A 27359-nucleotide genomic window follows, 5' to 3' on the forward strand; every position below is an offset into this window, starting at 1 on the left:
ATGGCTGATTAATCTGTTCATGATATTTCCATTTTGTGACATGTTGCATTAAAATATATCCTGATTGCAGAATATATAAGAATTGGTACTGCGTTGGCCGGGAATCGAACCCGGGTCAACTGCTTGGAAGGCAGCTATGCTCACCACTATACCACCAACGCCCTCTGATCTGTGCAATCTCGGTTCTCAACATTACGACCCTGAGTTCAATGTCTATCTTGCACCAGCTTCAATGGTGCATTTGGTTTAGATACCAACATGAGAAGCAGTAGAAAGGTTTTAGCAGATTGTAAGGAACTGGGATTGAAACCAAGGACAAAGCTGTGAAGAAGAGAAGAATGGTAAGCAGCAGTACAAATAATGGATATGAACATATAGAGGCAGCATGGGAAGCAAAGCAGGGGAAAGAAAGAGAGAACATTCCAGGAAATGCCCAGGAGATAGATAAGAGCAGAACAAAAAGGGAAGAATGATATTCAAAGCATGCCCAGAAAAGTGTTTGAAGGTCCCACCAGTCATTTATGCTTATTATTGTGTGTCTTTACTTTCAAGGTACAGGGTGGATCCCTTTGACGATCCCTCTCTTGTATTTCAGCAGACACAGATAGTTTAGAAGTCGTTTCTACCATAGCTGGCACAAGCTTGCGCTTTTCCTTGCTGGCAGCCTTAAAATGACAGCTTGGTCCTTGGAAGAAAAATCAAGCAAAACTAGCAGAGGATGGTTTCGATCCATCGACCTCTGGGTTATGGGCCCAGCACGCTTCCGCTGCGCCACTCTGCTGCTTTGGGAAAGTGTTCTCTTTATGCAGATGAGGAGCATTCAGCAGAGTAGCATGGGATTGGTCGGGCTCTCACCTCATTTGCCTAAGTATATCGCAAGGCATGCTGGGTATAGAAAAACTTCATCTTCCCCTCTCACAATCAGTCATAACTGAAAGTCAGACACTCTCAGGCACTAGCCGTTTCAAACCTTTATCAAGACAGCAGCTCTTGAACCCTCTATATCTCTCTCTGTGATACTAGCGCTAGCATGCTCAGGATTTGGCTTTACCTGGGTGCCAGAGATCTACCCGGTGAGGGCGAGGCTTTTGAGCGTTTGGGAGCGTTGTGGACGTTGGACAGGAAACTATGCAAATTTGAATCATCCAACCTTCCTGCTGCAGTGAGACGCTCTTTCCATGGACATCTGCCTCTTGGATTCCTCTCAACTTGCCTTCTGATAAAACATTTTGTGAGCCGCAGTTACCTTCGACAGCTACAAGGTGGCGCTACATGCAGGTGAGAGCACAAGTATGCACAAAATGTTAAGGACTTTTGACAGATTTATCGGTGGATCTTGTATATTTTTTTCAGAGGCTAGATATTGCCTAGAAATGCTTTCTAACATAGAGATGCTAGAGTTATAATGTCTGCCCACTGTAACATATTTATTACCAGCACATGTGAGTGGTGACTCTGCTTTATGAAACTTATCATATATTAGGTCAATGAATGTAGCAGAAGGGGCGATCGAGATGCTTGCCTACATATTTGTTTATTTTTTATATAATGGCTGATTAATCTGTTCATGATATTTCCATTTTGTGACATGTTGCATTAAAATATATCCTGCTTGCAGAATATATAAGTATTTGCATTGCGTTGGCCGGGAATCGAACCCGGGTCAACTGCTTGGGAAGCAGCTATGCTCACCACTATACCACCAACGCCCTCTGACATTTGCGCTCTCGGTTCTAAATATTATGACTCAGAGATCAATGACTATCTTGCACCTGCTTCAATGGTGCATTTGGTTTAGATACCAACATGAAAAGCAGTAGAACGTTATTTGCAGTTGGTAAGGAACTGGGGATTAAAACCAAGGACAAAGCTGTGCAGAAGAGAAGAATGGAAAGCAGCAGTACAATTAATATATATATAACATATAGAGGCAGCAAGGGAAGCAAAGCAGGGAAGAGAAAGAGAGAACATTCCATGAAATGCCCAGGAGATAGATAAGAGCAGAACAAAAAGGGAAGAATGAAATTCAAAGCCTGCACAGAAAAGTGTTTGAAGGTCCCACCAGTCATGTATGCTTATTATTGTGTGTCTTTACTTTCAAAGTACAGGGTGGATCCTTTGACACTCCCTCTCTTGTATTTCAGCAGACACAGATAGTTGAGAAGTCTTATATCACTTAGCTGGCACAAGCTTGCGCTTTTCCTTTCCGGCAGCGTGGAAATGACAGCTTGGTCCTTGGAAGAAAAATCAAGCAAAATTAGCAGAGGATGGTTTCGATCCATCGACCTCTGGGTTATGGGCCCAGCACGCTTCCGCTGCGCCACTCTGCTCCTTTTTCAGAGTGTTCTCTTTATGCAGATGAGGAGCATTCAGGGGAGTGACGTGGGCGTTCGGGACGTGAGAGGACGATGGGCAGGAAACTGTGCAAATTTGAAGCATTCATCCTTCCTGCTGCAGTCAGAGGCTCTTTCCAAGGACATCTGCCTCTTGGATTCCTCTCAACTTGCCTTCTGATAAAACATTTTGTGAGCCGCAGTTACCTTCGGCGCCTACAAGGTGGCGCTACATTCAGGTGAGAGCACAAGTATGCCCAAAATATTGGGGACTTTTGCCAGATTTATCGATGGATTTTACATATTTTTTTCAGAGGCTAGACATTACCTAGGAATGTTTTTTAACATAGAGATGCTTTAGTTATAATGTGTGGTCGGGCCTCAGCCCGTTCATTGTCTTCCCACTGTAACATATTTATTACCAGCTCATGTGAGTGGTGACTCTGCTTTATGAAACTTATCATATAGTAGGACAATGAGTATAGCAGAAGGGGCGATCGAGATGCTTGCCTACATATTTGTTTATTTTTTATATAATGGCTGATTAATCTGTTCATGATATTTCCATTTTGTGACATGTTGCATTAAAATATATCCTGATTGCAGAATATATAAGAATTGGTACTGCGTTGGCCGGGAATCGAACCCGGGTCAACTGCTTGGAAGGCAGCTATGCTCACCACTATACCACCAACGCCCTCTGATCTGTGCAATCTCGGTTCTCAACATTACGACCCTGAGTTCAATGTCTATCTTGCACCAGCTTCAATGGTGCATTTGGTTTAGATACCAACATGAGAAGCAGTAGAAAGGTTTTAGCAGATTGTAAGGAACTGGGATTGAAACCAAGGACAAAGCTGTGAAGAAGAGAAGAATGGTAAGCAGCAGTACAAATAATGGATATGAACATATAGAGGCAGCATGGGAAGCAAAGCAGGGGAAAGAAAGAGAGAACATTCCAGGAAATGCCCAGGAGATAGATAAGAGCAGAACAAAAAGGGAAGAATGATATTCAAAGCATGCCCAGAAAAGTGTTTGAAGGTCCCACCAGTCATTTATGCTTATTATTGTGTGTCTTTACTTTCAAGGTACAGGGTGGATCCCTTTGACGATCCCTCTCTTGTATTTCAGCAGACACAGATAGTTTAGAAGTCGTTTCTACCATAGCTGGCACAAGCTTGCGCTTTTCCTTGCTGGCAGCCTTAAAATGACAGCTTGGTCCTTGGAAGAAAAATCAAGCAAAACTAGCAGAGGATGGTTTCGATCCATCGACCTCTGGGTTATGGGCCCAGCACGCTTCCGCTGCGCCACTCTGCTGCTTTGGGAAAGTGTTCTCTTTATGCAGATGAGGAGCATTCAGCAGAGTAGCATGGGATTGGTCGGGCTCTCACCTCATTTGCCTAAGTATATCGCAAGGCATGCTGGGTATAGAAAAACTTCATCTTCCCCTCTCACAATCAGTCATAACTGAAAGTCAGACACTCTCAGGCACTAGCCGTTTCAAACCTTTATCAAGACAGCAGCTCTTGAACCCTCTATATCTCTCTCTGTGATACTAGCGCTAGCATGCTCAGGATTTGGCTTTACCTGGGTGCCAGAGATCTACCCGGTGAGGGCGAGGCTTTTGAGCGTTTGGGAGCGTTGTGGACGTTGGACAGGAAACTATGCAAATTTGAATCATCCAACCTTCCTGCTGCAGTGAGACGCTCTTTCCATGGACATCTGCCTCTTGGATTCCTCTCAACTTGCCTTCTGATAAAACATTTTGTGAGCCGCAGTTACCTTCGACAGCTACAAGGTGGCGCTACATGCAGGTGAGAGCACAAGTATGCACAAAATGTTAAGGACTTTTGACAGATTTATCGGTGGATCTTGTATATTTTTTTCAGAGGCTAGATATTGCCTAGAAATGCTTTCTAACATAGAGATGCTAGAGTTATAATGTCTGCCCACTGTAACATATTTATTACCAGCACATGTGAGTGGTGACTCTGCTTTATGAAACTTATCATATATTAGGTCAATGAATGTAGCAGAAGGGGCGATCGAGATGCTTGCCTACATATTTGTTTATTTTTTATATAATGGCTGATTAATCTGTTCATGATATTTCCATTTTGTGACATGTTGCATTAAAATATATCCTGCTTGCAGAATATATAAGTATTTGCATTGCGTTGGCCGGGAATCGAACCCGGGTCAACTGCTTGGGAAGCAGCTATGCTCACCACTATACCACCAACGCCCTCTGACATTTGCGCTCTCGGTTCTAAATATTATGACTCAGAGATCAATGACTATCTTGCACCTGCTTCAATGGTGCATTTGGTTTAGATACCAACATGAAAAGCAGTAGAACGTTATTTGCAGAGGGTAAGGAACTGGGGATTAAAACCAAGGACAAAGCTGTGCAGAAGAGAAGAATGGAAAGCAGCAGTACAATTAATATATATATAACATATAGAGGCAGCAAGGGAAGCAAAGCAGGGAAGAGAAAGAGAGAACATTCCATGAAATGCCCAGGAGATAGATAAGAGCAGAACAAAAAGGGAAGAATGAAATTCAAAGCCTGCACAGAAAAGTGTTTGAAGGTCCCACCAGTCATGTATGCTTATTATTGTGTGTCTTTACTTTCAAAGTACAGGGTGGATCCTTTGACACTCCCTCTCTTGTATTTCAGCAGACACAGATAGTTGAGAAGTCTTATATCACTTAGCTGGCACAAGCTTGCGCTTTTCCTTTCCGGCAGCGTGGAAATGACAGCTTGGTCCTTGGAAGAAAAATCAAGCAAAATTAGCAGAGGATGGTTTCGATCCATCAACCTCTGGGTTATGGGCCCAGCACGCTTCCGCTGCGCCACTCTGCTCCTTTTTCAGAGTGTTCTCTTTATGCAGATGAGGAGCATTCAGGGGAGTGACGTGGGCGTTCGGGACGTGAGAGGACGATGGGCAGGAAACTGTGCAAATTTGAAGCATTCATCCTTCCTGCTGCAGTCAGAGGCTCTTTCCAAGGACATCTGCCTCTTGGATTCCTCTCAACTTGCCTTCTGATAAAACATTTTGTGAGCCGCAGTTACCTTCGGCGCCTACAAGGTGGCGCTACATTCAGGTGAGAGCACAAGTATGCCCAAAATATTGGGGACTTTTGCCAGATTTATCGATGGATTTTACATATTTTTTTCAGAGGCTAGACATTACCTAGGAATGCTTTTTAACATAGAGATGCTTTAGTTATAATGTGTGGTCGGGCCTCAGCCCGTTCATTGTCTTCCCACTGTAACATATTTATTACCAGCTCATGTGAGTGGTGACTCTGCTTTATGAAACTTATCATATAGTAGGACAATGAGTATAGCAGAAGGGGCGATCGAGATGCTTGCCTACATATTTGTTTATTTTTTATATAATGGCTGATTAATCTGTTCATGATATTTCCATTTTGTGACATGTTGCATTAAAATATATCCTGATTGCAGAATATATAAGAATTGGTACTGCGTTGGCCGGGAATCGAACCCGGGTCAACTGCTTGGAAGGCAGCTATGCTCACCACTATACCACCAACGCCCTCTGATCTGTGCAATCTCGGTTCTCAACATTACGACCCTGAGTTCAATGTCTATCTTGCACCAGCTTCAATGGTGCATTTGGTTTAGATACCAACATGAGAAGCAGTAGAAAGGTTTTAGCAGATTGTAAGGAACTGGGATTGAAACCAAGGACAAAGCTGTGAAGAAGAGAAGAATGGTAAGCAGCAGTACAAATAATGGATATGAACATATAGAGGCAGCATGGGAAGCAAAGCAGGGGAAAGAAAGAGAGAACATTCCAGGAAATGCCCAGGAGATAGATAAGAGCAGAACAAAAAGGGAAGAATGATATTCAAAGCATGCCCAGAAAAGTGTTTGAAGGTCCCACCAGTCATTTATGCTTATTATTGTGTGTCTTTACTTTCAAGGTACAGGGTGGATCCCTTTGACGATCCCTCTCTTGTATTTCAGCAGACACAGATAGTTTAGAAGTCGTTTCTACCATAGCTGGCACAAGCTTGCGCTTTTCCTTGCTGGCAGCCTTAAAATGACAGCTTGGTCCTTGGAAGAAAAATCAAGCAAAACTAGCAGAGGATGGTTTCGATCAATCGACCTCTGGGTTATGGGCCCAGCACGCTTCCGCTGCGCCACTCTGCTGCTTTGGGAAAGTGTTCTCTTTATGCAGATGAGGAGCATTCAGCAGAGTAGCATGGGATTGGTCGGGCTCTCACCTCATTTGCCTAAGTATATCGCAAGGCATGCTGGGTATAGAAAAACTTCATCTTCCCCTCTCACAATCAGTCATAACTGAAAGTCAGACACTCTCAGGCACTAGCCGTTTCAAACCTTTATCAAGACAGCAGCTCTTGAACCCTCTATATCTCTCTCTGTGATACTAGCGCTAGCATGCTCAGGATTTGGCTTTACCTGGGTGCCAGAGATCTACCCGGTGAGGGCTTGCCCGGTGTGAGGCTTTTGAGCGTTTGGGAGCGTTTGGGAGCGTTGTGGACGTTGGACAGGAAACTATGCAAATTTGAATCATCCAACCTTCCTGCTGCAGTGAGACGCTCTTTCCATGGACATCTGCCTCTTGGATTCCTCTCAACTTGCCTTCTGATAAAACATTTTGTGAGCTGCAGTTACCTTCGACAGCTACAAGGTGGCGCTACATGCAGGTGAGAGCACAAGTATGCACAAAATGTTAAGGACTTTTGACAGATTTATCGGTGGATCTTGTATATTTTTTTCAGAGGCTAGATATTGCCTAGAAATGCTTTCTAACATAGAGATGCTAGAGTTATAATGTCTGCCCACTGTAACATATTTATTACCAGCACATGTGAGTGGTGACTCTGCTTTATGAAACTTATCATATATTAGGTCAATGAATGTAGCAGAAGGGGCGATCGAGATGCTTGCCTACATATTTGTTTATTTTTTATATAATGGCTGATTAATCTGTTCATGATATTTCCATTTTGTGACATGTTGCATTAAAATATATCCTGCTTGCAGAATATATAAGTATTTGCATTGCGTTGGCCGGGAATCGAACCCGGGTCAACTGCTTGGGAAGCAGCTATGCTCACCACTATACCACCAACGCCCTCTGACATTTGCGCTCTCGGTTCTAAATATTATGACTCAGAGATCAATGACTATCTTGCACCTGCTTCAATGGTGCATTTTGTTTAGATACCAACATGAAAAGCAGTAGAACGTTATTTGCAGTTGGTAAGGAACTGGGGATTAAAACCAAGGACAAAGCTGTGCAGAAGAGAAGAATGGAAAGCAGCAGTACAATTAATATATATATAACATATAGAGGCAGCAAGGGAAGCAAAGCAGGGAAGAGAAAGAGAGAACATTCCATGAAATGCCCAGGAGATAGATAAGAGCAGAACAAAAAGGGAAGAATGAAATTCAAAGCCTGCACAGAAAAGTGTTTGAAGGTCCCACCAGTCATGTATGCTTATTATTGTGTGTCTTTACTTTCAAAGTACAGGGTGGATCCTTTGACACTCCCTCTCTTGTATTTCAGCAGACACAGATAGTTGAGAAGTCTTATATCACTTAGCTGGCACAAGCTTGCGCTTTTCCTTTCCGGCAGCGTGGAAATGACAGCTTGGTCCTTGGAAGAAAAATCAAGCAAAATTAGCAGAGGATGGTTTCGATCCATCGACCTCTGGGTTATGGGCCCAGCACGCTTCCGCTGCGCCACTCTGCTCCTTTTTCAGAGTGTTCTCTTTATGCAGATGAGGAGCATTCAGGGGAGTGACGTGGGCGTTCGGGACGTGAGAGGACGATGGGCAGGAAACCGTGCAAATTTGAAGCATTCATCCTTCCTGCTGCAGTCAGAGGCTCTTTCCAAGGACATCTGCCTCTTGGATTCCTCTCAACTTGCCTTCTGATAAAACATTTTGTGAGCCGCAGTTACCTTCGGCGCCTACAAGGTGGCGCTACATTCAGGTGAGAGCACAAGTATGCCCAAAATATTGGGGACTTTTGCCAGATTTATCGATGGATTTTACATATTTTTTTCAGAGGCTAGACATTACCTAGGAATGCTTTTTAACATAGAGATGCTTTAGTTATAATGTGTGGTCGGGCCTCAGCCCGTTCATTGTCTTCCCACTGTAACATATTTATTACCAGCTCATGTGAGTGGTGACTCTGCTTTATGAAACTTATCATATAGTAGGACAATGAGTATAGCAGAAGGGGCGATCGAGATGCTTGCCTACATATTTGTTTATTTTTTATATAATGGCTGATTAATCTGTTCATGATATTTCCATTTTGTGACATGTTGCATTAAAATATATCCTGATTGCAGAATATATAAGAATTGGTACTGCGTTGGCCGGGAATCGAACCCGGGTCAACTGCTTGGAAGGCAGCTATGCTCACCACTATACCACCAACGCCCTCTGATCTGTGCAATCTCGGTTCTCAACATTACGACCCTGAGTTCAATGTCTATCTTGCACCAGCTTCAATGGTGCATTTGGTTTAGATACCAACATGAGAAGCAGTAGAAAGGTTTTAGCAGATTGTAAGGAACTGGGATTGAAACCAAGGACAAAGCTGTGAAGAAGAGAAGAATGGTAAGCAGCAGTACAAATAATGGATATGAACATATAGAGGCAGCATGGGAAGCAAAGCAGGGGAAAGAAAGAGAGAACATTCCAGGAAATGCCCAGGAGATAGATAAGAGCAGAACAAAAAGGGAAGAATGATATTCAAAGCATGCCCAGAAAAGTGTTTGAAGGTCCCACCAGTCATTTATGCTTATTATTGTGTGTCTTTACTTTCAAGGTACAGGGTGGATCCCTTTGACGATCCCTCTCTTGTATTTCAGCAGACACAGATAGTTTAGAAGTCGTTTCTACCATAGCTGGCACAAGCTTGCGCTTTTCCTTGCTGGCAGCCTTAAAATGACAGCTTGGTCCTTGGAAGAAAAATCAAGCAAAACTAGCAGAGGATGGTTTCGATCCATCGACCTCTGGGTTATGGGCCCAGCACGCTTCCGCTGCGCCACTCTGCTGCTTTGGGAAAGTGTTCTCTTTATGCAGATGAGGAGCATTCAGCAGAGTAGCATGGGATTGGTCGGGCTCTCACCTCATTTGCCTAAGTATATCGCAAGGCATGCTGGGTATAGAAAAACTTCATCTTCCCCTCTCACAATCAGTCATAACTGAAAGTCAGACACTCTCAGGCACTAGCCGTTTCAAACCTTTATCAAGACAGCAGCTCTTGAACCCTCTATATCTCTCTCTGTGATACTAGCGCTAGCATGCTCAGGATTTGGCTTTACCTGGGTGCCAGAGATCTACCCGGTGAGGGCTTGCCCGGTGTGAGGCTTTTGAGCGTTTGGGAGCGTTGTGGACGTTGGACAGGAAACTATGCAAATTTGAATCATCCAACCTTCCTGCTGCAGTGAGACGCTCTTTCCATGGACATCTGCCTCTTGGATTCCTCTCAACTTGCCTTCTGATAAAACATTTTGTGAGCCGCAGTTACCTTCGACAGCTACAAGGTGGCGCTACATGCAGGTGAGAGCACAAGTATGCACAAAATGTTAAGGACTTTTGACAGATTTATCGGTGGATCTTGTATATTTTTTTCAGAGGCTAGATATTGCCTAGAAATGCTTTCTAACATAGAGATGCTAGAGTTATAATGTCTGCCCACTGTAACATATTTATTACCAGCACATGTGAGTGGTGACTCTGCTTTATGAAACTTATCATATATTAGGTCAATGAATGTAGCAGAAGGGGCGATCGAGATGCTTGCCTACATATTTGTTTATTTTTTATATAATGGCTGATTAATCTGTTCATGATATTTCCATTTTGTGACATGTTGCATTAAAATATATCCTGCTTGCAGAATATATAAGTATTTGCATTGCGTTGGCCGGGAATCGAACCCGGGTCAACTGCTTGGGAAGCAGCTATGCTCACCACTATACCACCAACGCCCTCTGACATTTGCGCTCTCGGTTCTAAATATTATGACTCAGAGATCAATGACTATCTTGCACCTGCTTCAATGGTGCATTTTGTTTAGATACCAACATGAAAAGCAGTAGAACGTTATTTGCAGTTGGTAAGGAACTGGGGATTAAAACCAAGGACAAAGCTGTGCAGAAGAGAAGAATGGAAAGCAGCAGTACAATTAATATATATATAACATATAGAGGCAGCAAGGGAAGCAAAGCAGGGAAGAGAAAGAGAGAACATTCCATGAAATGCCCAGGAGATAGATAAGAGCAGAACAAAAAGGGAAGAATGAAATTCAAAGCCTGCACAGAAAAGTGTTTGAAGGTCCCACCAGTCATGTATGCTTATTATTGTGTGTCTTTACTTTCAAAGTACAGGGTGGATCCTTTGACACTCCCTCTCTTGTATTTCAGCAGACACAGATAGTTGAGAAGTCTTATATCACTTAGCTGGCACAAGCTTGCGCTTTTCCTTTCCGGCAGCGTGGAAATGACAGCTTGGTCCTTGGAAGAAAAATCAAGCAAAATTAGCAGAGGATGGTTTCGATCCATCGACCTCTGGGTTATGGGCCCAGCACGCTTCCGCTGCGCCACTCTGCTCCTTTTTCAGAGTGTTCTCTTTATGCAGATGAGGAGCATTCAGGGGAGTGACGTGGGCGTTCGGGACGTGAGAGGACGATGGGCAGGAAACTGTGCAAATTTGAAGCATTCATCCTTCCTGCTGCAGTCAGAGGCTCTTTCCAAGGACATCTGCCTCTTGGATTCCTCTCAACTTGCCTTCTGATAAAACATTTTGTGAGCCGCAGTTACCTTCGGCGCCTACAAGGTGGCGCTACATTCAGGTGAGAGCACAAGTATGCCCAAAATATTGGGGACTTTTGCCAGATTTATCGATGGATTTTACATATTTTTTTCAGAGGCTAGACATTACCTAGGAATGCTTTTTAACATAGAGATGCTTTAGTTATAATGTGTGGTCGGGCCTCAGCCCGTTCATTGTCTTCCCACTGTAACATATTTATTACCAGCTCATGTGAGTGGTGACTCTGCTTTATGAAACTTATCATATAGTAGGACAATGAGTATAGCAGAAGGGGCGATCGAGATGCTTGCCTACATATTTGTTTATTTTTTATATAATGGCTGATTAATCTGTTCATGATATTTCCATTTTGTGACATGTTGCATTAAAATATATCCTGATTGCAGAATATATAAGAATTGGTACTGCGTTGGCCGGGAATCGAACCCGGGTCAACTGCTTGGAAGGCAGCTATGCTCACCACTATACCACCAACGCCCTCTGATCTGTGCAATCTCGGTTCTCAACATTACGACCCTGAGTTCAATGTCTATCTTGCACCAGCTTCAATGGTGCATTTGGTTTAGATACCAACATGAGAAGCAGTAGAAAGGTTTTAGCAGATTGTAAGGAACTGGGATTGAAACCAAGGACAAAGCTGTGAAGAAGAGAAGAATGGTAAGCAGCAGTACAAATAATGGATATGAACATATAGAGGCAGCATGGGAAGCAAAGCAGGGGAAAGAAAGAGAGAACATTCCAGGAAATGCCCAGGAGATAGATAAGAGCAGAACAAAAAGGGAAGAATGATATTCAAAGCATGCCCAGAAAAGTGTTTGAAGGTCCCACCAGTCATTTATGCTTATTATTGTGTGTCTTTACTTTCAAGGTACAGGGTGGATCCCTTTGACGATCCCTCTCTTGTATTTCAGCAGACACAGATAGTTTAGAAGTCGTTTCTACCATAGCTGGCACAAGCTTGCGCTTTTCCTTGCTGGCAGCCTTAAAATGACAGCTTGGTCCTTGGAAGAAAAATCAAGCAAAACTAGCAGAGGATGGTTTCGATCCATCGACCTCTGGGTTATGGGCCCAGCACGCTTCCGCTGCGCCACTCTGCTGCTTTGGTAAAGTGTTCTCTTTATGCAGATGAGGAGCATTCAGCAGAGTAGCATGGGATTGGTCGGGCTCTCACCTCATTTGCCTAAGTATATCGCAAGGCATGCTGGGTATAGAAAAACTTCATCTTCCCCTCTCACAATCAGTCATAACTGAAAGTCAGACACTCTCAGGCACTAGCCGTTTCAAACCTTTATCAAGACAGCAGCTCTTGAACCCTCTATATCTCTCTCTGTGATACTAGCGCTAGCATGCTCAGGATTTGGCTTTACCTGGGTGCCAGAGATCTACCCGGTGAGGGCTTGCCCGGTGTGAGGCTTTTGAGCGTTTGGGAGCGTTTGGGAGCGTTGTGGACGTTGGACAGGAAACTATGCAAATTTGAATCATCCAACCTTCCTGCTGCAGTGAGACGCTCTTTCCATGGACATCTGCCTCTTGGATTCCTCTCAACTTGCCTTCTGATAAAACATTTTGTGAGCCGCAGTTACCTTCGACAGCTACAAGGTGGCGCTACATGCAGGTGAGAGCACAAGTATGCACAAAATGTTAAGGACTTTTGACAGATTTATCGGTGGATCTTGTATATTTTTTTCAGAGGCTAGATATTGCCTAGAAATGCTTTCTAACATAGAGATGCTAGAGTTATAATGTCTGCCCACTGTAACATATTTATTACCAGCACATGTGAGTGGTGACTCTGCTTTATGAAACTTATCATATATTAGGTCAATGAATGTAGCAGAAGGGGCGATCGAGATGCTTGCCTACATATTTGTTTATTTTTTATATAATGGCTGATTAATCTGTTCATGATATTTCCATTTTGTGACATGTTGCATTAAAATATATCCTGCTTGCAGAATATATAAGTATTTGCATTGCGTTGGCCGGGAATCGAACCCGGGTCAACTGCTTGGGAAGCAGCTATGCTCACCACTATACCACCAACGCCCTCTGACATTTGCGCTCTCGGTTCTAAATATTATGACTCAGAGATCAATGACTATCTTGCACCTGCTTCAATGGTGCATTTGGTTTAGATACCAACATGAAAAGCAGTAGAACGTTATTTGCAGAGGGTAAGGAACTGGGGATTAAAACCAAGGACAAAGCTGTGCAGAAGAGAAGAATGGAAAGCAGCAGTACAATTAATATATATATAAAATATAGAGGCAGCAAGGGAAGCAAAGCAGGGAAGAGAAAGAGAGAACATTCCATGAAATGCCCAGGAGATAGATAAGAGCAGAACAAAAAGGGAAGAATGAAATTCAAAGCCTGCACAGAAAAGTGTTTGAAGGTCCCACCAGTCATGTATGCTTATTATTGTGTGTCTTTACTTTCAAAGTACAGGGTGGATCCTTTGACACTCCCTCTCTTGTATTTCAGCAGACACAGATAGTTGAGAAGTCTTATATCACTTAGCTGGCACAAGCTTGCGCTTTTCCTTTCCGGCAGCGTGGAAATGACAGCTTGGTCCTTGGAAGAAAAATCAAGCAAAATTAGCAGAGGATGGTTTCGATCCATCAACCTCTGGGTTATGGGCCCAGCACGCTTCCGCTGCGCCACTCTGCTCCTTTTTCAGAGTGTTCTCTTTATGCAGATGAGGAGCATTCAGGGGAGTGACGTGGGCGTTCGGGACGTGAGAGGACGATGGGCAGGAAACTGTGCAAATTTGAAGCATTCATCCTTCCTGCTGCAGTCAGAGGCTCTTTCCAAGGACATCTGCCTCTTGGATTCCTCTCAACTTGCCTTCTGATAAAACATTTTGTGAGCCGCAGTTACCTTCGGCGCCTACAAGGTGGCGCTACATTCAGGTGAGAGCACAAGTATGCCCAAAATATTGGGGACTTTTGCCAGATTTATCGATGGATTTTACATATTTTTTTCAGAGGCTAGACATTACCTAGGAATGCTTTTTAACATAGAGATGCTTTAGTTATAATGTGTGGTCGGGCCTCAGCCCGTTCATTGTCTTCCCACTGTAACATATTTATTACCAGCTCATGTGAGTGGTGACTCTGCTTTATGAAACTTATCATATAGTAGGACAATGAGTATAGCAGAAGGGGCGATCGAGATGCTTGCCTACATATTTGTTTATTTTTTATATAATGGCTGATTAATCTGTTCATGATATTTCCATTTTGTGACATGTTGCATTAAAATATATCCTGATTGCAGAATATATAAGAATTGGTACTGCGTTGGCCGGGAATCGAACCCGGGTCAACTGCTTGGAAGGCAGCTATGCTCACCACTATACCACCAACGCCCTCTGATCTGTGCAATCTCGGTTCTCAACATTACGACCCTGAGTTCAATGTCTATCTTGCACCAGCTTCAATGGTGCATTTGGTTTAGATACCAACATGAGAAGCAGTAGAAAGGTTTTAGCAGATTGTAAGGAACTGGGATTGAAACCAAGGACAAAGCTGTGAAGAAGAGAAGAATGGTAAGCAGCAGTACAAATAATGGATATGAACATATAGAGGCAGCATGGGAAGCAAAGCAGGGGAAAGAAAGAGAGAACATTCCAGGAAATGCCCAGGAGATAGATAAGAGCAGAACAAAAAGGGAAGAATGATATTCAAAGCATGCCCAGAAAAGTGTTTGAAGGTCCCACCAGTCATTTATGCTTATTATTGTGTGTCTTTACTTTCAAGGTACAGGGTGGATCCCTTTGACGATCCCTCTCTTGTATTTCAGCAGACACAGATAGTTTAGAAGTCGTTTCTACCATAGCTGGCACAAGCTTGCGCTTTTCCTTGCTGGCAGCCTTAAAATGACAGCTTGGTCCTTGGAAGAAAAATCAAGCAAAACTAGCAGAGGATGGTTTCGATCCATCGACCTCTGGGTTATGGGCCCAGCACGCTTCCGCTGCGCCACTCTGCTGCTTTGGGAAAGTGTTCTCTTTATGCAGATGAGGAGCATTCAGCAGAGTAGCATGGGATTGGTCGGGCTCTCACCTCATTTGCCTAAGTATATCGCAAGGCATGCTGGGTATAGAAAAACTTCATCTTCCCCTCTCACAATCAGTCATAACTGAAAGTCAGACACTCTCAGGCACTAGCCGTTTCAAACCTTTATCAAGACAGCAGCTCTTGAACCCTCTATATCTCTCTCTGTGATACTAGCGCTAGCATGCTCAGGATTTGGCTTTACCTGGGTGCCAGAGATCTACCCGGTGAGGGCTTGCCCGGTGTGAGGCTTTTGAGCGTTTGGGAGCGTTTGGGAGCGTTGTGGACGTTGGACAGGAAACTATGCAAATTTGAATCATCCAACCTTCCTGCTGCAGTGAGACGCTCTTTCCATGGACATCTGCCTCTTGGATTCCTCTCAACTTGCCTTCTGATAAAACATTTTGTGAGCCGCAGTTACCTTCGACAGCTACAAGGTGGCGCTACATGCAGGTGAGAGCACAAGTATGCACAAAATGTTAAGGACTTTTGACAGATTTATCGGTGGATCTTGTATATTTTTTTCAGAGGCTAGATATGGCCTAGAAATGCTTTCTAACATAGAGATGCTAGAGTTATAATGTCTGCCCACTGTAACATATTTATTACCAGCACATGTGAGTGGTGACTCTGCTTTATGAAACTTATCATATATTAGGTCAATGAATGTAGCAGAAGGGGCGATCGAGATGCTTGCCTACATATTTGTTTATTTTTTATATAATGGCTGATTAATCTGTTCATGATATTTCCATTTTGTGACATGTTGCATTAAAATATATCCTGCTTGCAGAATATATAAGTATTTGCATTGCGTTGGCCGGGAATCGAACCCGGGTCAACTGCTTGGGAAGCAGCTATGCTCACCACTATACCACCAACGCCCTCTGACATTTGCGCTCTCGGTTCTAAATATTATGACTCAGAGATCAATGACTATCTTGCACCTGCTTCAATGGTGCATTTGGTTTAGATACCAACATGAAAAGCAGTAGAACGTTATTTGCAGAGGGTAAGGAACTGGGGATTAAAACCAAGGACAAAGCTGTGCAGAAGAGAAGAATGGAAAGCAGCAGTACAATTAATATATATATAACATATAGAGGCAGCAAGGGAAGCAAAGCAGGGAAGAGAAAGAGAGAACATTCCATGAAATGCCCAGGAGATAGATAAGAGCAGAACAAAAAGGGAAGAATGAAATTCAAAGCCTGCACAGAAAAGTGTTTGAAGGTCCCACCAGTCATGTATGCTTATTATTGTGTGTCTTTACTTTCAAAGTACAGGGTGGATCCTTTGACACTCCCTCTCTTGTATTTCAGCAGACACAGATAGTTGAGAAGTCTTATATCACTTAGCTGGCACAAGCTTGCGCTTTTCCTTTCCGGCAGCGTGGAAATGACAGCTTGGTCCTTGGAAGAAAAATCAAGCAAAATTAGCAGAGGATGGTTTCGATCCATCAACCTCTGGGTTATGGGCCCAGCACGCTTCCGCTGCGCCACTCTGCTCCTTTTTCAGAGTGTTCTCTTTATGCAGATGAGGAGCATTCAGGGGAGTGACGTGGGCGTTCGGGACGTGAGAGGACGATGGGCAGGAAACTGTGCAAATTTGAAGCATTCATCCTTCCTGCTGCAGTCAGAGGCTCTTTCCAAGGACATCTGCCTCTTGGATTCCTCTCAACTTGCCTTCTGATAAAACATTTTGTGAGCCGCAGTTACCTTCGGCGCCTACAAGGTGGCGCTACATTCAGGTGAGAGCACAAGTATGCCCAAAATATTGGGGACTTTTGCCAGATTTATCGATGGATTTTACATATTTTTTTCAGAGGCTAGACATTACCTAGGAATGCTTTTTAACATAGAGATGCTTTAGTTATAATGTGTGGTCGGGCCTCAGCCCGTTCATTGTCTTCCCACTGTAACATATTTATTACCAGCTCATGTGAGTGGTGACTCTGCTTTATGAAACTTATCATATAGTAGGACAATGAGTATAGCAGAAGGGGCGATCGAGATGCTTGCCTACATATTTGTTTATTTTTTATATAATGGCTGATTAATCTGTTCATGATATTTCCATTTTGTGACATGTTGCATTAAAATATATCCTGATTGCAGAATATATAAGAATTGGTACTGCGTTGGCCGGGAATCGAACCCGGGTCAACTGCTTGGAAGGCAGCTATGCTCACCACTATACCACCAACGCCCTCTGATCTGTGCAATCTCGGTTCTCAACATTACGACCCTGAGTTCAATGTCTATCTTGCACCAGCTTCAATGGTGCATTTGGTTTAGATACCAACATGAGAAGCAGTAGAAAGGTTTTAGCAGATTGTAAGGAACTGGGATTGAAACCAAGGACAAAGCTGTGAAGAAGAGAAGAATGGTAAGCAGCAGTACAAATAATGGATATGAACATATAGAGGCAGCATGGGAAGCAAAGCAGGGGAAAGAAAGAGAGAACATTCCAGGAAATGCCCAGGAGATAGATAAGAGCAGAACAAAAAGGGAAGAATGATATTCAAAGCATGCCCAGAAAAGTGTTTGAAGGTCCCACCAGTCATTTATGCTTATTATTGTGTGTCTTTACTTTCAAGGTACAGGGTGGATCCCTTTGACGATCCCTCTCTTGTATTTCAGCAGACACAGATAGTTCAGAAGTCGTTTCTACCATAGCTGGCACAAGCTTGCGCTTTTCCTTGCTGGCAGCCTTAAAATGACAGCTTGGTCCTTGGAAGAAAAATCAAGCAAAACTAGCAGAGGATGGTTTCGATCCATCAACCTCTGGGTTATGGGCCCAGCACGCTTCCGCTGCGCCACTCTGCTGCTTTGGGAAAGTGTTCTCTTTATGCAGATGAGGAGCATTCAGCAGAGTAGCATGGGATTGGTCGGGCTCTCACCTCATTTGCCTAAGTATATCGCAAGGCATGCTGGGTATAGAAAAACTTCATCTTCCCCTCTCACAATCAGTCATAACTGAAAGTCAGACACTCTCAGGCACTAGCCGTTTCAAACCTTTATCAAGACAGCAGCTCTTGAACCCTCTATATCTCTCTCTGTGATACTAGCGCTAGCATGCTCAGGATTTGGCTTTACCTGGGTGCCAGAGATCTACCCGGTGAGGGCTTGCCCGGTGTGAGGCTTTTGAGCGTTTGGGAGCGTTCTGGACGTTGGACAGGAAACTATGCAAATTTGAATCATCCAACCTTCCTGCTGCAGTGAGACGCTCTTTCCATGGACATCTGCCTCTTGGATTCCTCTCAACTTGCCTTCTGATAAAACATTTTGTGAGCCGCAGTTACCTTCGACAGCTACAAGGTGGCGCTACATGCAGGTGAGAGCACAAGTATGCACAAAATGTTAAGGACTTTTGACAGATTTATCGGTGGATCTTGTATATTTTTTTCAGAGGCTAGATATTGCCTAGAAATGCTTTCTAACATAGAGATGCTAGAGTTATAATGTCTGCCCACTGTAACATATTTATTACCAGCACATGTGAGTGGTGACTCTGCTTTATGAAACTTATCATATATTAGGTCAATGAATGTAGCAGAAGGGGCGATCGAGATGCTTGCCTACATATTTGTTTATTTTTTATATAATGGCTGATTAATCTGTTCATGATATTTCCATTTTGTGACATGTTGCATTAAAATATATCCTGCTTGCAGAATATATAAGTATTTGCATTGCGTTGGCCGGGAATCGAACCCGGGTCAACTGCTTGGGAAGCAGCTATGCTCACCACTATACCACCAACGCCCTCTGACATTTGCGCTCTCGGTTCTAAATATTATGACTCAGAGATCAATGACTATCTTGCACCTGCTTCAATGGTGCATTTGGTTTAGATACCAACATGAAAAGCAGTAGAACGTTATTTGCAGAGGGTAAGGAACTGGGGATTAAAACCAAGGACAAAGCTGTGCAGAAGAGAAGAATGGAAAGCAGCAGTACAATTAATATATATATAACATATAGAGGCAGCAAGGGAAGCAAAGCAGGGAAGAGAAAGAGAGAACATTCCATGAAATGCCCAGGAGATAGATAAGAGCAGAACAAAAAGGGAAGAATGAAATTCAAAGCCTGCACAGAAAAGTGTTTGAAGGTCCCACCAGTCATGTATGCTTATTATTGTGTGTCTTTACTTTCAAAGTACAGGGTGGATCCTTTGACACTCCCTCTCTTGTATTTCAGCAGACACAGATAGTTGAGAAGTCTTATATCACTTAGCTGGCACAAGCTTGCGCTTTTCCTTTCCGGCAGCGTGGAAATGACAGCTTGGTCCTTGGAAGAAAAATCAAGCAAAATTAGCAGAGGATGGTTTCGATCCATCAACCTCTGGGTTATGGGCCCAGCACGCTTCCGCTGCGCCACTCTGCTCCTTTTTCAGAGTGTTCTCTTTATGCAGATGAGGAGCATTCAGGGGAGTGACGTGGGCGTTCGGGACGTGAGAGGACGATGGGCAGGAAACTGTGCAAATTTGAAGCATTCATCCTTCCTGCTGCAGTCAGAGGCTCTTTCCAAGGACATCTGCCTCTTGGATTCCTCTCAACTTGCCTTCTGATAAAACATTTTGTGAGCCGCAGTTACCTTCGGCGCCTACAAGGTGGCGCTACATTCAGGTGAGAGCACAAGTATGCCCAAAATATTGGGGACTTTTGCCAGATTTATCGATGGATTTTACATATTTTTTTCAGAGGCTAGACATTACCTAGGAATGCTTTTTAACATAGAGATGCTTTAGTTATAATGTGTGGTCGGGCCTCAGCCCGTTCATTGTCTTCCCACTGTAACATATTTATTACCAGCTCATGTGAGTGGTGACTCTGCTTTATGAAACTTATCATATAGTAGGACAATGAGTATAGCAGAAGGGGCGATCGAGATGCTTGCCTACATATTTGTTTATTTTTTATATAATGGCTGATTAATCTGTTCATGATATTTCCATTTTGTGACATGTTGCATTAAAATATATCCTGATTGCAGAATATATAAGAATTGGTACTGCGTTGGCCGGGAATCGAACCCGGGTCAACTGCTTGGAAGGCAGCTATGCTCACCACTATACCACCAACGCCCTCTGATCTGTGCAATCTCGGTTCTCAACATTACGACCCTGAGTTCAATGTCTATCTTGCACCAGCTTCAATGGTGCATTTGGTTTAGATACCAACATGAGAAGCAGTAGAAAGGTTTTAGCAGATTGTAAGGAACTGGGATTGAAACCAAGGACAAAGCTGTGAAGAAGAGAAGAATGGTAAGCAGCAGTACAAATAATGGATATGAACATATAGAGGCAGCATGGGAAGCAAAGCAGGGGAAAGAAAGAGAGAACATTCCAGGAAATGCCCAGGAGATAGATAAGAGCAGAACAAAAAGGGAAGAATGATATTCAAAGCATGCCCAGAAAAGTGTTTGAAGGTCCCACCAGTCATTTATGCTTATTATTGTGTGTCTTTACTTTCAAGATACAGGGTGGATCCCTTTGACGATCCCTCTCTTGTATTTCAGCAGACACAGATAGTTCAGAAGTCGTTTCTACCATAGCTGGCACAAGCTTGCGCTTTTCCTTGCTGGCAGCCTTAAAATGACAGCTTGGTCCTTGGAAGAAAAATCAAGCAAAACTAGCAGAGGATGGTTTCGATCCATCGACCTCTGGGTTATGGGCCCAGCACGCTTCCGCTGCGCCACTCTGCTGCTTTGGGAAAGTGTTCTCTTTATGCAGATGAGGAGCATTCAGCAGAGTAGCATGGGATTGGTCGGGCTCTCACCTCATTTGCCTAAGTATATCGCAAGGCATGCTGGGTATAGAAAAACTTCATCTTCCCCTCTCACAATCAGTCATAACTGAAAGTCAGACACTCTCAGGCACTAGCCGTTTCAAACCTTTATCAAGACAGCAGCTCTTGAACCCTCTATATCTCTCTCTGTGATACTAGCGCTAGCATGCTCAGGATTTGGCTTTACCTGGGTGCCAGAGATCTACCCGGTGAGGGCTTGCCCGGTGTGAGGCTTTTGAGCGTTTGGGAGCGTTTGGGAGCGTTGTGGACGTTGGACAGGAAACTATGCAAATTTGAATCATCCAACCTTCCTGCTGCAGTGAGACGCTCTTTCCATGGACATCTGCCTCTTGGATTCCTCTCAACTTGCCTTCTGATAAAACATTTTGTGAGCCGCAGTTACCTTCGACAGCTACAAGGTGGCGCTACATGCAGGTGAGAGCACAAGTATGCACAAAATGTTAAGGACTTTTGACAGATTTATCGGTGGATCTTGTATATTTTTTTCAGAGGCTAGATATGGCCTAGAAATGCTTTCTAACATAGAGATGCTAGAGTTATAATGTCTGCCCACTGTAACATATTTATTACCAGCACATGTGAGTGGTGACTCTGCTTTATGAAACTTATCATATATTAGGTCAATGAATGTAGCAGAAGGGGCGATCGAGATGCTTGCCTACATATTTGTTTATTTTTTATATAATGGCTGATTAATCTGTTCATGATATTTCCATTTTGTGACATGTTGCATTAAAATATATCCTGCTTGCAGAATATATAAGTATTTGCATTGCGTTGGCCGGGAATCGAACCCGGGTCAACTGCTTGGGAAGCAGCTATGCTCACCACTATACCACCAACGCCCTCTGACATTTGCGCTCTCGGTTCTAAATATTATGACTCAGAGATCAATGACTATCTTGCACCTGCTTCAATGGTGCATTTGGTTTAGATACCAACATGAAAAGCAGTAGAACGTTATTTGCAGAGGGTAAGGAACTGGGGATTAAAACCAAGGACAAAGCTGTGCAGAAGAGAAGAATGGAAAGCAGCAGTACAATTAATATATATATAACATATAGAGGCAGCAAGGGAAGCAAAGCAGGGAAGAGAAAGAGAGAACATTCCATGAAATGCCCAGGAGATAGATAAGAGCAGAACAAAAAGGGAAGAATGAAATTCAAAGCCTGCACAGAAAAGTGTTTGAAGGTCCCACCAGTCATGTATGCTTATTATTGTGTGTCTTTACTTTCAAAGTACAGGGTGGATCCTTTGACACTCCCTCTCTTGTATTTCAGCAGACACAGATAGTTGAGAAGTCTTATATCACTTAGCTGGCACAAGCTTGCGCTTTTCCTTTCCGGCAGCGTGGAAATGACAGCTTGGTCCTTGGAAGAAAAATCAAGCAAAATTAGCAGAGGATGGTTTCGATCCATCAACCTCTGGGTTATGGGCCCAGCACGCTTCCGCTGCGCCACTCTGCTCCTTTTTCAGAGTGTTCTCTTTATGCAGATGAGGAGCATTCAGGGGAGTGACGTGGGCGTTCGGGACGTGAGAGGACGATGGGCAGGAAACTGTGCAAATTTGAAGCATTCATCCTTCCTGCTGCAGTCAGAGGCTCTTTCCAAGGACATCTGCCTCTTGGATTCCTCTCAACTTGCCTTCTGATAAAACATTTTGTGAGCCGCAGTTACCTTCGGCGCCTACAAGGTGGCGCTACATTCAGGTGAGAGCACAAGTATGCCCAAAATATTGGGGACTTTTGCCAGATTTATCGATGGATTTTACATATTTTTTTCAGAGGCTAGACATTACCTAGGAATGCTTTTTAACATAGAGATGCTTTAGTTATAATGTGTGGTCGGGCCTCAGCCCGTTCATTGTCTTCCCACTGTAACATATTTATTACCAGCTCATGTGAGTGGTGACTCTGCTTTATGAAACTTATCATATAGTAGGACAATGAGTATAGCAGAAGGGGCGATCGAGATGCTTGCCTACATATTTGTTTATTTTTTATATAATGGCTGATTAATCTGTTCATGATATTTCCATTTTGTGACATGTTGCATTAAAATATATCCTGATTGCAGAATATATAAGAATTGGTACTGCGTTGGCCGGGAATCGAACCCGGGTCAACTGCTTGGAAGGCAGCTATGCTCACCACTATACCACCAACGCCCTCTGATCTGTGCAATCTCGGTTCTCAACATTACGACCCTGAGTTCAATGTCTATCTTGCACCAGCTTCAATGGTGCATTTGGTTTAGATACCAACATGAGAAGCAGTAGAAAGGTTTTAGCAGATTGTAAGGAACTGGGATTGAAACCAAGGACAAAGCTGTGAAGAAGAGAAGAATGGTAAGCAGCAGTACAAATAATGGATATGAACATATAGAGGCAGCATGGGAAGCAAAGCAGGGGAAAGAAAGAGAGAACATTCCAGGAAATGCCCAGGAGATAGATAAGAGCAGAACAAAAAGGGAAGAATGATATTCAAAGCATGCCCAGAAAAGTGTTTGAAGGTCCCACCAGTCATTTATGCTTATTATTGTGTGTCTTTACTTTCAAGGTACAGGGTGGATCCCTTTGACGATCCCTCTCTTGTATTTCAGCAGACACAGATAGTTCAGAAGTCGTTTCTACCATAGCTGGCACAAGCTTGCGCTTTTCCTTGCTGGCAGCCTTAAAATGACAGCTTGGTCCTTGGAAGAAAAATCAAGCAAAACTAGCAGAGGATGGTTTCGATCCATCAACCTCTGGGTTATGGGCCCAGCACGCTTCCGCTGCGCCACTCTGCTGCTTTGGGAAAGTGTTCTCTTTATGCAGATGAGGAGCATTCAGCAGAGTAGCATGGGATTGGTCGGGCTCTCACCTCATTTGCCTAAGTATATCGCAAGGCATGCTGGGTATAGAAAAACTTCATCTTCCCCTCTCACAATCAGTCATAACTGAAAGTCAGACACTCTCAGGCACTAGCCGTTTCAAACCTTTATCAAGACAGCAGCTCTTGAACCCTCTATATCTCTCTCTGTGATACTAGCGCTAGCATGCTCAGGATTTGGCTTTACCTGGGTGCCAGAGATCTACCCGGTGAGGGCTTGCCCGGTGTGAGGCTTTTGAGCGTTTGGGAGCGTTCTGGACGTTGGACAGGAAACTATGCAAATTTGAATCATCCAACCTTCCTGCTGCAGTGAGACGCTCTTTCCATGGACATCTGCCTCTTGGATTCCTCTCAACTTGCCTTCTGATAAAACATTTTGTGAGCCGCAGTTACCTTCGACAGCTACAAGGTGGCGCTACATGCAGGTGAGAGCACAAGTATGCACAAAATGTTAAGGACTTTTGACAGATTTATCGGTGGATCTTGTATATTTTTTTCAGAGGCTAGATATTGCCTAGAAATGCTTTCTAACATAGAGATGCTAGAGTTATAATGTCTGCCCACTGTAACATATTTATTACCAGCACATGTGAGTGGTGACTCTGCTTTATGAAACTTATCATATATTAGGTCAATGAATGTAGCAGAAGGGGCGATCGAGATGCTTGCCTACATATTTGTTTATTTTTTATATAATGGCTGATTAATCTGTTCATGATATTTCCATTTTGTGACATGTTGCATTAAAATATATCCTGCTTGCAGAATATATAAGTATTTGCATTGCGTTGGCCGGGAATCGAACCCGGGTCAACTGCTTGGGAAGCAGCTATGCTCACCACTATACCACCAACGCCCTCTGACATTTGCGCTCTCGGTTCTAAATATTATGACTCAGAGATCAATGACTATCTTGCACCTGCTTCAATGGTGCATTTGGTTTAGATACCAACATGAAAAGCAGTAGAACGTTATTTGCAGAGGGTAAGGAACTGGGGATTAAAACCAAGGACAAAGCTGTGCAGAAGAGAAGAATGGAAAGCAGCAGTACAATTAATATATATATAACATATAGAGGCAGCAAGGGAAGCAAAGCAGGGAAGAGAAAGAGAGAACATTCCATGAAATGCCCAGGAGATAGATAAGAGCAGAACAAAAAGGGAAGAATGAAATTCAAAGCCTGCACAGAAAAGTGTTTGAAGGTCCCACCAGTCATGTATGCTTATTATTGTGTGTCTTTACTTTCAAAGTACAGGGTGGATCCTTTGACACTCCCTCTCTTGTATTTCAGCAGACACAGATAGTTGAGAAGTCTTATATCACTTAGCTGGCACAAGCTTGCGCTTTTCCTTTCCGGCAGCGTGGAAATGACAGCTTGGTCCTTGGAAGAAAAATCAAGCAAAATTAGCAGAGGATGGTTTCGATCCATCAACCTCTGGGTTATGGGCCCAGCACGCTTCCGCTGCGCCACTCTGCTCCTTTTTCAGAGTGTTCTCTTTATGCAGATGAGGAGCATTCAGGGGAGTGACGTGGGCGTTCGGGACGTGAGAGGACGATGGGCAGGAAACTGTGCAAATTTGAAGCATTCATCCTTCCTGCTGCAGTCAGAGGCTCTTTCCAAGGACATCTGCCTCTTGGATTCCTCTCAACTTGCCTTCTGATAAAACATTTTGTGAGCCGCAGTTACCTTCGGCGCCTACAAGGTGGCGCTACATTCAGGTGAGAGCACAAGTATGCCCAAAATATTGGGGACTTTTGCCAGATTTATCGATGGATTTTACATATTTTTTTCAGAGGCTAGACATTACCTAGGAATGCTTTTTAACATAGAGATGCTTTAGTTATAATGTGTGGTCGGGCCTCAGCCCGTTCATTGTCTTCCCACTGTAACATATTTATTACCAGCTCATGTGAGTGGTGACTCTGCTTTATGAAACTTATCATATAGTAGGACAATGAGTATAGCAGAAGGGGCGATCGAGATGCTTGCCTACATATTTGTTTATTTTTTATATAATGGCTGATTAATCTGTTCATGATATTTCCATTTTGTGACATGTTGCATTAAAATATATCCTGATTGCAGAATATATAAGAATTGGTACTGCGTTGGCCGGGAATCGAACCCGGGTCAACTGCTTGGAAGGCAGCTATGCTCACCACTATACCACCAACGCCCTCTGATCTGTGCAATCTCGGTTCTCAACATTACGACCCTGAGTTCAATGTCTATCTTGCACCAGCTTCAATGGTGCATTTGGTTTAGATACCAACATGAGAAGCAGTAGAAAGGTTTTAGCAGATTGTAAGGAACTGGGATTGAAACCAAGGACAAAGCTGTGAAGAAGAGAAGAATGGTAAGCAGCAGTACAAATAATGGATATGAACATATAGAGGCAGCATGGGAAGCAAAGCAGGGGAAAGAAAGAGAGAACATTCCAGGAAATGCCCAGGAGATAGATAAGAGCAGAACAAAAAGGGAAGAATGATATTCAAAGCATGCCCAGAAAAGTGTTTGAAGGTCCCACCAGTCATTTATGCTTATTATTGTGTGTCTTTACTTTCAAGATACAGGGTGGATCCCTTTGACGATCCCTCTCTTGTATTTCAGCAGACACAGATAGTTCAGAAGTCGTTTCTACCATAGCTGGCACAAGCTTGCGCTTTTCCTTGCTGGCAGCCTTAAAATGACAGCTTGGTCCTTGGAAGAAAAATCAAGCAAAACTAGCAGAGGATGGTTTCGATCCATCGACCTCTGGGTTATGGGCCCAGCACGCTTCCGCTGCGCCACTCTGCTGCTTTGGGAAAGTGTTCTCTTTATGCAGATGAGGAGCATTCAGCAGAGTAGCATGGGATTGGTCGGGCTCTCACCTCATTTGCCTAAGTATATCGCAAGGCATGCTGGGTATAGAAAAACTTCATCTTCCCCTCTCACAATCAGTCATAACTGAAAGTCAGACACTCTCAGGCACTAGCCGTTTCAAACCTTTATCAAGACAGCAGCTCTTGAACCCTCTATATCTCTCTCTGTGATACTAGCGCTAGCATGCTCAGGATTTGGCTTTACCTGGGTGCCAGAGATCTACCCGGTGAGGGCTTGCCCGGTGTGAGGCTTTTGAGCGTTTGGGAGCGTTGTGGACGTTGGACAGGAAACTATGCAAATTTGAATCATTCAACCTTCCTGCTGCAGTGAGACGCTCTTTCCATGGACATCTGCCTCTTGGATTCCTCTCAACTTGCCTTCTGATAAAACATTTTGTGAGCCGCAGTTACCTTCGACAGCTACAAGGTGGCGCTACATGCAGGTGAGAGCACAAGTATGCACAAAATGTTAAGGACTTTTGACAGATTTATCGGTGGATCTTGTATATTTTTTTCAGAGGCTAGATATTGCCTAGAAATGCTTTCTAACATAGAGATGCTAGAGTTATAATGTC

The 27359-nt window shown here is 43.5% G+C and overlaps 29 non-coding genes across 29 annotated transcripts; all 29 read right to left on the reverse strand.

Moving 5' to 3' along the window:
* Positions 1 to 89: 89 nt before the first annotated feature.
* Positions 90 to 161, reverse strand: TRNAG-UCC (transfer RNA glycine (anticodon UCC)). The gene has a single exon. It is a non-coding gene; the product is annotated as a tRNA-Gly (tRNA).
* A 548-nt stretch (positions 162 to 709) lies between these two features.
* TRNAM-CAU (transfer RNA methionine (anticodon CAU)) lies at positions 710 to 781 on the reverse strand. The gene has a single exon. It is a non-coding gene; the product is annotated as a tRNA-Met (tRNA).
* An 856-nt stretch (positions 782 to 1637) lies between these two features.
* On the reverse strand, positions 1638 to 1709 carry TRNAG-CCC (transfer RNA glycine (anticodon CCC)). The gene has a single exon. It is a non-coding gene; the product is annotated as a tRNA-Gly (tRNA).
* Positions 1710 to 2258: 549 nt separating this feature from the next.
* On the reverse strand, positions 2259 to 2330 carry TRNAM-CAU (transfer RNA methionine (anticodon CAU)). The gene has a single exon. It is a non-coding gene; the product is annotated as a tRNA-Met (tRNA).
* Positions 2331 to 2958: 628 nt separating this feature from the next.
* Positions 2959 to 3030, reverse strand: TRNAG-UCC (transfer RNA glycine (anticodon UCC)). The gene has a single exon. It is a non-coding gene; the product is annotated as a tRNA-Gly (tRNA).
* Positions 3031 to 3578: 548 nt separating this feature from the next.
* Positions 3579 to 3650, reverse strand: TRNAM-CAU (transfer RNA methionine (anticodon CAU)). The gene has a single exon. It is a non-coding gene; the product is annotated as a tRNA-Met (tRNA).
* Positions 3651 to 4506: 856 nt separating this feature from the next.
* On the reverse strand, positions 4507 to 4578 carry TRNAG-CCC (transfer RNA glycine (anticodon CCC)). Its single transcript has one exon. It is a non-coding gene; the product is annotated as a tRNA-Gly (tRNA).
* Positions 4579 to 5827: 1249 nt separating this feature from the next.
* On the reverse strand, positions 5828 to 5899 carry TRNAG-UCC (transfer RNA glycine (anticodon UCC)). The gene has a single exon. It is a non-coding gene; the product is annotated as a tRNA-Gly (tRNA).
* Positions 5900 to 7396: 1497 nt separating this feature from the next.
* On the reverse strand, positions 7397 to 7468 carry TRNAG-CCC (transfer RNA glycine (anticodon CCC)). Its single transcript has one exon. It is a non-coding gene; the product is annotated as a tRNA-Gly (tRNA).
* Positions 7469 to 8017: 549 nt separating this feature from the next.
* On the reverse strand, positions 8018 to 8089 carry TRNAM-CAU (transfer RNA methionine (anticodon CAU)). The gene has a single exon. It is a non-coding gene; the product is annotated as a tRNA-Met (tRNA).
* A 628-nt stretch (positions 8090 to 8717) lies between these two features.
* On the reverse strand, positions 8718 to 8789 carry TRNAG-UCC (transfer RNA glycine (anticodon UCC)). Its single transcript has one exon. It is a non-coding gene; the product is annotated as a tRNA-Gly (tRNA).
* A 548-nt stretch (positions 8790 to 9337) lies between these two features.
* Positions 9338 to 9409, reverse strand: TRNAM-CAU (transfer RNA methionine (anticodon CAU)). Its single transcript has one exon. It is a non-coding gene; the product is annotated as a tRNA-Met (tRNA).
* Positions 9410 to 10276: 867 nt separating this feature from the next.
* TRNAG-CCC (transfer RNA glycine (anticodon CCC)) lies at positions 10277 to 10348 on the reverse strand. Its single transcript has one exon. It is a non-coding gene; the product is annotated as a tRNA-Gly (tRNA).
* A 549-nt stretch (positions 10349 to 10897) lies between these two features.
* TRNAM-CAU (transfer RNA methionine (anticodon CAU)) lies at positions 10898 to 10969 on the reverse strand. The gene has a single exon. It is a non-coding gene; the product is annotated as a tRNA-Met (tRNA).
* Positions 10970 to 11597: 628 nt separating this feature from the next.
* TRNAG-UCC (transfer RNA glycine (anticodon UCC)) lies at positions 11598 to 11669 on the reverse strand. The gene has a single exon. It is a non-coding gene; the product is annotated as a tRNA-Gly (tRNA).
* A 548-nt stretch (positions 11670 to 12217) lies between these two features.
* TRNAM-CAU (transfer RNA methionine (anticodon CAU)) lies at positions 12218 to 12289 on the reverse strand. The gene has a single exon. It is a non-coding gene; the product is annotated as a tRNA-Met (tRNA).
* An 877-nt stretch (positions 12290 to 13166) lies between these two features.
* TRNAG-CCC (transfer RNA glycine (anticodon CCC)) lies at positions 13167 to 13238 on the reverse strand. The gene has a single exon. It is a non-coding gene; the product is annotated as a tRNA-Gly (tRNA).
* Positions 13239 to 14487: 1249 nt separating this feature from the next.
* Positions 14488 to 14559, reverse strand: TRNAG-UCC (transfer RNA glycine (anticodon UCC)). The gene has a single exon. It is a non-coding gene; the product is annotated as a tRNA-Gly (tRNA).
* Positions 14560 to 15107: 548 nt separating this feature from the next.
* Positions 15108 to 15179, reverse strand: TRNAM-CAU (transfer RNA methionine (anticodon CAU)). The gene has a single exon. It is a non-coding gene; the product is annotated as a tRNA-Met (tRNA).
* An 877-nt stretch (positions 15180 to 16056) lies between these two features.
* On the reverse strand, positions 16057 to 16128 carry TRNAG-CCC (transfer RNA glycine (anticodon CCC)). The gene has a single exon. It is a non-coding gene; the product is annotated as a tRNA-Gly (tRNA).
* A 1249-nt stretch (positions 16129 to 17377) lies between these two features.
* Positions 17378 to 17449, reverse strand: TRNAG-UCC (transfer RNA glycine (anticodon UCC)). Its single transcript has one exon. It is a non-coding gene; the product is annotated as a tRNA-Gly (tRNA).
* Positions 17450 to 18936: 1487 nt separating this feature from the next.
* Positions 18937 to 19008, reverse strand: TRNAG-CCC (transfer RNA glycine (anticodon CCC)). The gene has a single exon. It is a non-coding gene; the product is annotated as a tRNA-Gly (tRNA).
* Positions 19009 to 20257: 1249 nt separating this feature from the next.
* Positions 20258 to 20329, reverse strand: TRNAG-UCC (transfer RNA glycine (anticodon UCC)). Its single transcript has one exon. It is a non-coding gene; the product is annotated as a tRNA-Gly (tRNA).
* Positions 20330 to 20877: 548 nt separating this feature from the next.
* TRNAM-CAU (transfer RNA methionine (anticodon CAU)) lies at positions 20878 to 20949 on the reverse strand. Its single transcript has one exon. It is a non-coding gene; the product is annotated as a tRNA-Met (tRNA).
* An 877-nt stretch (positions 20950 to 21826) lies between these two features.
* TRNAG-CCC (transfer RNA glycine (anticodon CCC)) lies at positions 21827 to 21898 on the reverse strand. Its single transcript has one exon. It is a non-coding gene; the product is annotated as a tRNA-Gly (tRNA).
* A 1249-nt stretch (positions 21899 to 23147) lies between these two features.
* Positions 23148 to 23219, reverse strand: TRNAG-UCC (transfer RNA glycine (anticodon UCC)). The gene has a single exon. It is a non-coding gene; the product is annotated as a tRNA-Gly (tRNA).
* Positions 23220 to 24706: 1487 nt separating this feature from the next.
* On the reverse strand, positions 24707 to 24778 carry TRNAG-CCC (transfer RNA glycine (anticodon CCC)). The gene has a single exon. It is a non-coding gene; the product is annotated as a tRNA-Gly (tRNA).
* A 1249-nt stretch (positions 24779 to 26027) lies between these two features.
* Positions 26028 to 26099, reverse strand: TRNAG-UCC (transfer RNA glycine (anticodon UCC)). Its single transcript has one exon. It is a non-coding gene; the product is annotated as a tRNA-Gly (tRNA).
* Positions 26100 to 26647: 548 nt separating this feature from the next.
* On the reverse strand, positions 26648 to 26719 carry TRNAM-CAU (transfer RNA methionine (anticodon CAU)). Its single transcript has one exon. It is a non-coding gene; the product is annotated as a tRNA-Met (tRNA).
* Between the last annotated feature and the right edge of the window lie 640 nt (positions 26720 to 27359).

This window comes from Lissotriton helveticus, chromosome 11 (assembly GCF_964261635.1).
Source record: "Lissotriton helveticus chromosome 11, aLisHel1.1, whole genome shotgun sequence".
Taxonomy (NCBI): Eukaryota; Metazoa; Chordata; class Amphibia; order Caudata; family Salamandridae; genus Lissotriton; species Lissotriton helveticus.